Below are 11,489 nucleotides of genomic sequence, written 5' to 3' on the forward strand. Positions count from 1 at the left end.
CTCTATGGAACTTGTGATTTTTAAACAGACTCCTGGCCTCTCCTTTGAATTCATTATGCGTTTTCTGAATGCCCATCCAATGCTTGTTATGACTGTAGTATCAGTCTCCCTGAATGTACTCTTCATCAGTATCTGTATTTATAATACTTTGAGAAAGCCTTCCCCAGAGCCAGAGAATACTGACTGGCAGGGAGTTTGGAGGGACTTATGAGAGACTTTAGAGAAATGGACATCACCGCTGTCATGGAACTTTTCTCCTGAACACCTGCAAGATCCTGAGAACTTAAGCAGATATTTGAGACGGGGATGTTGCGGCTCAAACAGATCTGAGGAGGCCCAAATTATTTGGGGTCTGGCTTATGCTTACCGGGCCTTATTCAATACTATCCCAGAGCGGCATAGAGTTTTTGAAATAGAGCGAGAGAGTCTCCAAGCCGAAAGAGACAGTCTCCTGATCCAGAAAGAGAGTCTTTTAACTGACAATCAGACTCTCCAGTCCAATCTAGAAGCCCTCCAATCCAAGCGAGACGCCCTCCAGACTGAGAGAGACGCCCTCCAGTCTCAACAAGAAGCTCTTCAATCCAGCGTGGACGCCCTCCAGACTGAGAGAGATGCCCTCCAGACTGAGAAAGACACCCTCTAGTCTCAACAAGAAGCTCTCCAGACCGAGAGAGGCGCCCTCCAACCTGAAAGAGACACCCTCCAGTTTGAGCGAGACACCCTCCTGACTGAACGGTACTCCTTCAGAACTGAGCGAGGTACCTACCAGCCACAATAGCCCCTGCCCCCCAGCCAGGGGGGGGAAAGGGATAATAGAGTGTATTGGACTGTGTGGATTCGATGGCCTGGCACATCAGAACCACAAAAAAATAAGGCCCTGGTGGACACTGGTGCACAGTGCACTCTAATGCCCTCGAGTCACAAAGGGACAGACTTAATCTATATTTCTGGGGTGACTGGGGGTTCCCAAGAGTTAACCATGTTGGAGGCTGAAATAAGCCTCATCGGTAAAGACTGGCAAAAACATGCTATTGTGACTGGCCCAGGGGCTCCATGTATACTTGGTATTGATTACCTCCAAAGGGGATATTTTAAGGATCCCAAAGGGTATCGATGGGCCTTTGGAATAGCTGCTGTGGACGCAGACAACTTTAAGCAGCTGTCTGCTGTGCCTGGCCTACCAGAAGATCCGTCTGTTGTGGGGTTGCTCCAAGTGGAGGAGCAACAGGTACCGATTGCTACAAAAACGGTGCACAGATGGCAATACCACACCAACAGGGATTCCTTGCTCCCCATTCATAACCTGATTCGTCAGCTAGAGAGCCAGGGAGTGATCAGCAAAACTCATTCACCTTTTAACAGCCCCATATGGCTGGTGCGTAAAGCCAGTGGAGAATGGAGGCTGACGGTAGATTACCGTGGCCTGAATGAAGTCACACCCCCACTGAGTGCTGCTGTGCCAGACATGCTACAACTCCAGTACGAACTGGAATCAAAAGCAGCCAAGTGGTATGCCACCACTGACATTGATAATGCCTTCTTTTCTATTCCTTTGGCCACAGAATGCAGGCCACAGTTTGCCTTCACCTGGAGGGGCGTCCAGTACACCTGGAACCGTTTGCCCCAGGGGTGGAAGCACAGCCCAACCATTTGTCATGGGTTGGTCCAAACTGCATTGGAACAGGGCGGTGCTCCTGAGCACTTATAATACATTGATGACATTGTTGTATGGGGCAATACAGCAGAGGAAGTCTTTGAGAAAGGAGAGCAGATTATCCAAATTCTCCTACGAGCTGGTTTTGCTATCAAGCAAAGCAAAGTGAAAGGGCCTGCACAGGAAATTCAGTTCCTAGGTATAAAGTGGCAAGACGGACGTCATCACATCCCTACAGATGTGATTAACAAAATCACTGCCATGTCTCCACCCACAAGTAAGACAGAGACCCAAGCTTTTTTGGGTGTAGTGAGCTTTTGGAGAATGCATGTTCCAAACTACAGTCTCATTGTGAGCCCTCTCTATCGGGTGACGCGGAAGAAGAATGATTTTCTATGGGGCCCTGAGCAGCAGCAGGCTTTTGAACAAATTAAGCAGGAGATAGCCCGTGCCGTGGCCCTGGGGCCAGTGCGGACGGGACAGGATGTAAAGAACATCCTCTACACTGCTGCTGGAAAGGAAGGTCCCACTTGGAGTATGTGGCAAAGAGCTCCTGGAGAGACCCGAGGCCGACCCCTTGGATTCTGGAGTCGGGCGTACAGGGGGTCTGAGGAGCTCTACACTCCAACTGAGAAGGAGATCTTAGCAGCATTCGAGGGGGTTCGAGCTGCTTCCGAAGTAATCGGTACTGAAATGCAGCTCCTCCTGGCACCTCGACTGCCAGTGCTGAACTGGATGTTCAAAGGAAAGGTTCCCTCTACCCATCATGCTACTGATGCCACTTGGAGTAAGTGGATTATGCTGATTACACAGCGAGCTCGGATGAGGAACCTCAACTGTCCAGGAATCCTAGAAGTGATCATGGACTGGCCTGAAGGTAAAAAGTTTGGAACAACACCAGCAGAGGAGGTAGCACGTGCCAAAGAGGCCCCACCATATAATGAACTACCAGACAATGAAAAGAGATATGCCCTGTTCACAGATGGATCCCGTCGCGTTGTGGGCAAGCATCGCAGATGGAAATCTGCTGTGTGGAGCCCCACATGACAAGTTGCTGAAGCCACTGAAGGAAAAGGAGAGTCAAGCCAATTTGCAGAGGTAAAGGCTGTCCAGCTGGCCTTAGATAGTGCTGAACGGGAGAGGTGGCCAGTGCTTTATCTTTACACTGACTCATGGATGGCGGCAAATGCTTTATGGGGGTGGTTACAGCAATGGGAACAAAATGGTTGGCAACGGAGGGGTAAACCTATTTGGGCTGCTGAACTGTGGAGAGACATTGCTGCCCGAATAAAGAATATGGTTGTAAAGGTGCCCATGTAGATGCTCATGTTCCTAAGAGCCGGGCAACTGAGGAACAACAAAATAAGCATCAGGTAGATCGAGCTGCCAAAGTTAAGGTGGCTCAAGCAGACTTGGACTGGCAACACAAGAGTGAATTATTTTTAGCTCAATGGGCCCATGAGACCTCGGGCCATCAAGGAAGAGATGCAACATATAAATGCTCTAGAGACCGAGGGGTGGACTTAACTACTGATGCTATTGCACCGGTTATCCATGACTGTGATACATGCGCCACAATTAAACAAGCCAAGAGAATGAAACCTCTTTGGGGGGAAGGGCGATGGCAAAAGTATAAATATGGGGAGGCGTGGCAGGTTGATTATATCACCTTGCCACGATCTCGCAGTGGTAAGCGTTATGTGCTCACCATGGTGGAAGCAACCACTGGGTGGCTTGAAACATATGCAGTACCCCATGCTACCGCCCGAAACACCATCTTAGGGCTCGAGAGACAAGTCCTATGGCGACATGGCACTCCAGAGAGAATTGAGTCCGATAATGGGACTCATTTCATAGGTTCATAGGTTCATAAGGTTGGAAAGGACCTACAAGATCGTCTAGTCCAACCATCCTCCTATCACTATCCCTACCCAACTACTAAATCAAATCCTTTAGCACCTCATCTAAACACTTCTTGAACAGCGCTATGGATGGTGCCTCAACCACCTCCCTAGGCAGGCCATTCCAGTGCCTGACCACTCTTTCAGAAAAAAAATTCCTCAGGTCTAATCTAAATCTTCCCTGGCACAACTTCTGGCCATTCCCTCTCATCCTGTCATTATTTATCAGGGAGAAGCGGCCCACCCCCTTCTCACCACAACCCCCCTTCAGGAAGTGGGAGAGTGCAATAAGGTCTCCTCTGAGCCTCCTCTTCTCCAGACTAAACAATCCCAGCTCCCTCAGCCGCTCCTCATAAGACTTGTGCTCCAGACCCCTCCCCAGTTTTGTTGCCCTTCTCTGAACACGCTCCAGGGCCTCAATGTCCTTCTTGTAGTGAGGGGCCCAAAACTGAACACAGTACTCAAGGTGTGGCCGCACCAGAGCTGAGTACAGGGGGATGATCACCTCCCTGCTCCTACTGGCTACACTATTTCTAATACAGGCCAGAAAACTCTCTTGTAAATACTTGGGCCAAAGATCATGGCATTGAATGGATTTATCATATCCCCTATCATGCACCAGCTTCTGGTAAAATTGAAAGGTACAATGGGTTGTTAAAAACCACGTTGAAAGCAATGGGTGGTGGAACATTTAAGCACTGGGAGAAGCATTTGGCAGAAGCCACCTGATTGGTCAACACTCGAGGATCCAACAATTGAGATGGTCCTGCCCAATCCAGATCTCTACCTACTGTAGAGGGAGATAAGGTCCCTGTAGTATATGTAAAGAACATGTTGGGAAAAGCAGTGTGGGTCCTTCCAGCTTCTGGAAAGGGCAAACCTCTCCGGGGAACTGTCTTTGCTCAGGGACCTGGGTCCACTTGGTGGGTGATGCAGAAGATGGGGATGTTCAATGTGTACCACAAGGGAATTTGATGTTGGGCGAGTGCAGTCGTTAATTCCATGTATATACATATATATGTTGTGTGTGTGTATTTAATGTATGTTAATCATTGTTCTCCTATACATATATATCAAACATGATGTAGTGATGTGGAATAAGGGGTGGAATGTCATGGTTTTATGATTTTTGGTGCTGGTATTCCACATCATAACATCGTGTAGTGCATTTAGAGTTAAAGAGTTAATGCTCCAGCTCCATGGATCATCGATAGTTCCAGGTATACCTGTCTCAGAAGAGAAGAAGAACTCCATTCCCCAGAGGACTTTGCGATGCTTTGCGTTCTTACGTGTTTACGCTCAGAGGGAAAGATAAAAACTGTCTGCGGTCACAGGACACTCTCTTTCCTTTGGGATCGACTCAGCAGTGGGTGCTCGCTGCCGTCCGCCTTCAGCGTTAGCGTAAGGCCTTCGGTTTATTGGACACTCTCTCTTGCTCATTTTATTCGCCTTCAGTGTTAGCGTAAGGCCTTCGGTTTATCGGACACTCTCTCTTGCTCATTTTATTTGATTTATTAGCTTTAATTCCAATTGTATTGTATTATATTGTGTTATTTTGCTTTCCGATATCTTATTTAGTAAATTAGCTTTCCTCCTCAGATCGTTGCCGCTGTTTTGTTCCTAGGCCCATCTCCCTTTTCCCTTTTGCCTTTCCCCCTTCCCCTTTCCTGGGGCGTGGGTCCGTGGGTCCCCCGCACCAATTGTCACGGAACCGGGCCGAACCTGCCCGTAAACCGTTGACACACTTCCAGGTCAGGGCAAGTACCCTGTGGATAACTGGTCTGTCTACTAAAGACAGATGTGAAGAAGGCATTGAGAACCTCAGCCTTTTCCTTATCCTCTGTGGTTACATTCTCTACCTCATCAAGTAAAGGAGAGAAATTCTCCTTAGTTCTTCTCTCGCTGTTAATATATTTGTAAAAGGATTTCCTGTTCTTCTTTACTGTAGTAGCCATTCTAAGTTCAAGCTGGGCTTTTGCAGTTCTAATTTTCTGCCTGCAGATCTTGGCCAGTTCTCTGTAGTCTCCCCAAGTAGCCTGTCCCATCTTCCAGAGGACATAGACTCTTCTTTTCTCACGGAGTCTCAACAAAAGTTCCCGGTTCATCCACACTGGTCTTTTTCCACTCCGGCTCAACTTACGGGACTCAGGGACAGCCTGTTCCTGTGCCCCTAAGATTTCCATCTTGAGGAGCATCCAGGCTTCCTGGACCCCTTTACCCCTCAGGAGTGAGTCCCAGAGGACCCTTGCAACAAGTGTTCTGAACAGGTCAAAGTCTGCCCTCCGGAAGTCCAATGTAGCAGTTTTGCTAGTCACCCTCTTGACATCATCAAGAATAGCAAACTCCACCATTTCATGGTCACTCTGGCCAAGACAATCTCCAACCTTCACATCTCCTACTAGTCCTTCCCTGTTAGTGAAGAGCAGGTCTAGCAAGGCATCTCCCCTGGTAGGCTCTTGCACCAGCTGTGTCAGGAAGCAATCTTCCACACACTCTAGAAATCTCATGGACTGCTTCCTCTGTGCAGTATTGTATTTACAGCATATATCAGGGAAGCTGAAGTCCCCCATGAGAACAAGTGCTGGCCATCGTGCAACATCTACTACTTGCTTATAGAGCACCTCGTCTATTTCTTCATCCTGACTAGGCGGTCTATAACAGACCCCACCACGATGACACCCCTAAAGACCATCCCTCTGATCCTTATCCATAGACACTCTACTTTATCATTTCCAACCACTAGCTCTTCAACATCAAAACACTCTTTGATATAGAGAGCTATGCCACCACCCCTTTTTCCCTGTCTATCCCTTCTGAAGAGCTTGTAGCCATCAATCCCAGTACTCCAGTCGTGGGAGAGGTCTCACCATGTTTCTGTAATAGCCACAAGGTCATAGTTAGTCTGCCTCACAATGGCTTCAAGTTCCTCTTGTTTGTTGCCCATGCTGTGTGCATTGGTGTAGATGCACTTCAGCTGAGATATCTGCCTCACCCCTTTCTCCAGCACAGCCTCCTTAGGCTCTTTACTGGTGAGCCCTGTTTTATCCCCTTCCCCCATCACAGCTAGTTTAAAGCTAGTTGTGGTTTTGATGCTGATATTCCACATCAGAACATCATGCTAGGAGTTAAAAGAGTTAACGCTGTGTCAGAGAGCAGAAGAAGGGAGGAGCACCGCACCCAACACCAGCCTCCCTTCCTCTCCCCACCATCTCTCAGCTGTGGCAGAGATATAGCACGTGTGCTTCCCCTGCAGTTCCCCCTCAGATCCTGCTGTTAGTTTTTTGTAGACCCATCTATATTCTCCATCCACCCCGGAGTGCACGGCTCTGTTCAGGTCCCCGTGTGGCCACCGACAGTGCACTTTTTATTCTTCTCCCTCACTCCTTCCTTCATTTAACCTTGTGTCCCTGTCACAGATAAAACCATAACAGTGACCTCAGCCCTGAGCTGGGCTGTCCTTCCCACACCTCAGTACCCACTCCACCAGCCCAGCCCTCACCTCCTCTGCATTCCCCATCCCCCTCAGATCCACCAAGTACAGACCATGCCCTCAGTACCGCTCCACTGACATGTGCCTGTCAGCACTGAGCTTTGCCTACCTCTTCTCTCCACTAGTTTCTTCACATCCCTGCTTGAGCCAAGTCACGTACTGCCTGTACTCGCTGAACTCCTTTGGAGTGCAGACAACCTATGGGAAGACAAGGGCAGATGGCTCCAAAGAGCTGTCAAGGGATCTACCCACATGGCCTTCCACAAAGCTGCAGGCACCCAACAGCAAGGAAGCTGTTCCTCTCTCCACCCTCCTGACCCCAGCTGTGGGACATCTGCCTCCCTCCCTTCCTTCCCTCCAAAGCTGAGAGGACTCCTCACTGTGAGGCCAGGCCCGTGCCTGGGTGCTTGGAAAACCTCCTGAGGAGACCAGTGGTGGTCAGCCCCATGTCCAAACCTTCTCTACCATTGTTGGTGACGACGCCCCTCTTCCTCAGGTTCTGCACGTTGACTTGCAGTTGTGGAAGTCCTGCAGATGTGGGTCATGTAGGTTGTTATACTCTGTGCGCAGCTGGCGGCAGTATGGATCTCCCAGATCAAAATGAGAAGGCTGGTGAAGCTGGAAGAAACACGTTTCAGAGCGTGAATGGAGAAAGAGTGAGCAGCAAAGAGACAAAGACTCTTCCAAGCTGCTCACACTCCTGGGCTGGCCTCTTGCACACCCAGCTGGAGGAGGAGCGATGATGGAATGGGGTTACATGATGGCAACCCCGTGAAACATGAGCCCTTTCTGACCCCATCCTCCTTCTCTCATCTTCTTCTCCATCTTTGCCCTGTAGAAGATAGGCTTGTCACCAGGCTGCACAGGGATTTCGACCCCGAGCTGGAGCTCCAGCGGCCCACTACCTCCTACTCCAACATTCCATCTGTGTCATCAGGGACTTTGGAAGGTCTTTGGCCATGCTAGGAACGCATCAGCCAGAGCCTCATCGGATGGATGGTACATGAACTGAGCTTTGGAAGTCCTTAGAGGGACAGCTCTCTTTGCCACCTCTTGGGAAGGACTCTGACAGCCGGCCTCCCAGAGCTCACTTGTAGCAGCTGTGCAGCCTGAGCCATAGAGCCGTGCTGTGATACGGAGCTCGCCATCCCTGATGCCGTGGCACCAGCATCCAACGCTGTGGTCAAGGCCTTTGCCCACAGTACCTTCTCTAACTTCTTCTTTGTTCCTGAAATAACTTTGCTAACCAGCAGTGCAATTTCCTGATTAGGTTTGGAAGGGGACATCTCGGAAGCATCTGCGAGGCAGGAGATAAGTTGAACTATGGATTGACAGGTCTCCTTGCCACCTCCCGGAACGGACTCTGGCTGAAAGCCTCCCACATTTCAGCCTGTAGATCCCAGGCAGCATAAGCCATTGAGCTCTACCCAACCAGAAGAACAAGGTGAAGGCTGGTGAACCTGGAAGAGACGTGTTCCAGAGCATGAATGGGAAAGGAGGAAGCAGCAAAGAGACAGACTCTTTGAAGCAGCTCACACTCCTGGGCTGACCTCTTGCACACCCAGCTTTAGGAGGAGCATGCTGCGTGCATTTCCCAAACAGACACTCATGGCTTTTTCTAGAATCTTCTAAGAGGGAAAGCAGGAGAGGGTTGCGCCCTCCTCCAGGCACATCCTGGTCTCTGCATTTCTGGCTGTGCTGGATCGGCACCTGGCCCCAGCATCCTGACACGCTGCCAGCAGCTGCGGGCAGGGCCCTAGCCCACTCCAGCATCCTGTGCTAGCTCAGCTGAGCTGGGCTGTCCTTTCCATGCCTCAGTGTCCACCAGCCCAGCCCTCAGCTCTTCTGCATCCCCATCCCCCACAGAGCCATCAAGTACAGCCCTTGCCCTCAGTACCACACTGCCAACTTGTTCCCAGCAGCGTTGAGTTTGGCTTACCTCTTCTTGCCTCTTTGTTTGCTTGGGCTCCAGCATGAGCCTAGTCAGGTTCTGCCTGTACTCAACTCCTTCAAAGTGCATACAACCTAAGGAGAGACAAGGGCAGATGGCTCCAAACAGCTGACAAGGTAGCTCCCTGCCCTTTGCCCCTTTCTGTTTCTGGGGACGTGGGTCCAAGGATCCCCCCCTCTCTCCTCCATGGTCACTGAATTGGGCTGAAGCAGCCCCTGAACTGTTGATGTATTGCCAGTAATTTCAAGAGTAGACTCTCCTAGGCTTTTCATAAGTTCATAAGTTCATAAGGTTGGAAAGGACCTATAAGATCATCAAGTCCAACCATCCTCCTATCACTATCTCTACCCAACTACTAAATTAAGTCCTTTAGCACCTCATCTAAACGCTTCTTGAACAGCGCTAGGGATGGTGCCTCAACCACCTCCCTAGGCAGGCCATTGTCATGGTTTTATGATTTTTGGTACTGGTATTCCACATCATAACATCATGTAGTGCATTTAGAGTTAAAGAGTTAATGTTCCAGCTCCGTGGATCATCGATAGTTCCAGGTATGCCTGTCTCAGAAGAGAAGAAGAACTCCATTCCCCAGAGGACTTTGCAATGCTTTGCGTTCTTACGTGTTTACGCTCAGAGGGAAAGATAAAAACTGTCTGCAGTCACGGGACTCTCTCTTCCCTTCGGGACCGAGCTCGGCAGTGGGTGTTTGTTGCAGCCGTCCGCCTTCAGCGTTAGCGTAAGGCCTTCGGTTTATCGGACACTCTCTCTCTTGCTCATTTTATTTGATTCATTTGCCTCAATTCCAATTATATTATATTATTTTCCTTTCTGATATCTTATTTAGTAAATTAGCTTTCCTCCTCAGATCGTTGCCGCTGTTTTGTTCCTAGGCCCATCTCCCTTCTCCTTTTTCCCTTTTTCCCCCCCTCCCCCTTCCCCAGGGTGTGGGCCCATGGGTCCCCTGCCTCAATTGTCACGGTACCGGGTCAAACTGTCCCGCAAACCGATGACAGCCATTCCAGTGCCTGACCACTCTTTCAGAAAAGAAATGCTTCCTCAAGTCTAATCTAAATCTTCCCCGGCGCAACTTGTGGCCATTCCCTCTCGTCCTGTCATTACTTATCAGGGAGAAGAGGCCCACCCCCTCCTCACCACAACCCCCCTTCAGGAAGTGGTAGAGTGCAATAAGGTCTCCTCTGAGCCTCCTCTTCTCCAGACTGAACAATCCCAGCTCCCTCAGCCGCTCCTCATAAGACTTGTGCTCCAGACCCCTCACCAGTTTTGTTGCCCTTCTCTGAACACACTCCAGGGCCTCAATGTCCTTCTTGTAGTGAGGGGCCCAAAACTGAACACAGTACTCGAGGTGCGGCCGTACCAGAGCTGAGTACAGGGGGATGATCACCTCCCTACTCCTGCTGGCTACACTATTTCTAATACAGGCCAGGATGCTGTTGGCCTTCTTGGCCACCTGGGCACACTGCCGGCTCATGTTGAGCTGAGCATCAACCAACACCCCCAGGTCCTTTTCCTCTCTACATTCTTCAAGCCATACTGCCCCAAGCCTATAGCATTGCATGGGGTTATTGTGGCCAAAGTGCAGGACCCGGCACTTGGTCTTATTGAACCTCATCCCATTGAGCTCAGCCCAGCTGTTCAGCCTATCCAAATCCCTCTGAAGGGCCTCCCTACCCTCAGGCAGTTTGACACATCCTCCCAGCTTTGTGTCATCTGCAAACTTACTGAGCTTACACTCAATTCCCTCGTCTAGGTCATCAATAAAGATATTAAACAAGATGGGCCCCAAAACTGACCCTTGGGGGACACCACTCGTTACAGGACGCCAGCTGGACTTAACTCCATTAACCACTACCCTCTGGGCACGGCCCTCCAGCCAGTTCTCCACCCAGAGAAGAGTGAACCTGTCCACACCACGGGCTGCCAGTTTCCTTAGGAGAATACTGTGGGAGACTGTGTCAAAGGCCTTGCTGAAGTCCAGGTAGACTACATCAACAGCCTTTCCCTCATCTACCTGTCTGGTCACCCAGTCATAGAAGGAGATGAGGTTGGACAAGCACGACCTGCCCCTGGTGAACCCGTGCTGGCTGGGTCTGATCCCTTTATTGCCATGCACGTGTCGTGTGATCTCCCTCAAGATCATCTGTTCCATAACTTTCCCTGATACCGAGGTCAGGCTGACAGGCCTGTAGTTCCCCGGGTCTTCCTTACGGCCTTTCTTGTAGATGGGAGTCACATCGGCAAGCCTCCAATCTTGTGGGACCTCTCCAGATAACCAGGAATGCTGATAGATGGCAGAAAGTGGCTCGGCAATCACCTCTGCCAGCTCCCTCAGCACCCTTGGGTGGATCCCATCTGGCCCCATGGACTTGTGGCAGTTCAGATGGAGGAGTAGATCTCTGACCACCTCTGCTTGAATCACAGGGGGTGCATTATGCACCCCGTCCCGGACTTCCAGGTCAGGGCTAGTACCATGTG

The sequence above is a fragment of the Cyrtonyx montezumae genome, unplaced genomic scaffold, assembly GCF_038088225.1.
Source record: "Cyrtonyx montezumae isolate F1298 unplaced genomic scaffold, pur_monq_1.0 scaffold_9, whole genome shotgun sequence".
Lineage (NCBI taxonomy): Eukaryota > Metazoa > Chordata > Aves > Galliformes > Odontophoridae > Cyrtonyx > Cyrtonyx montezumae.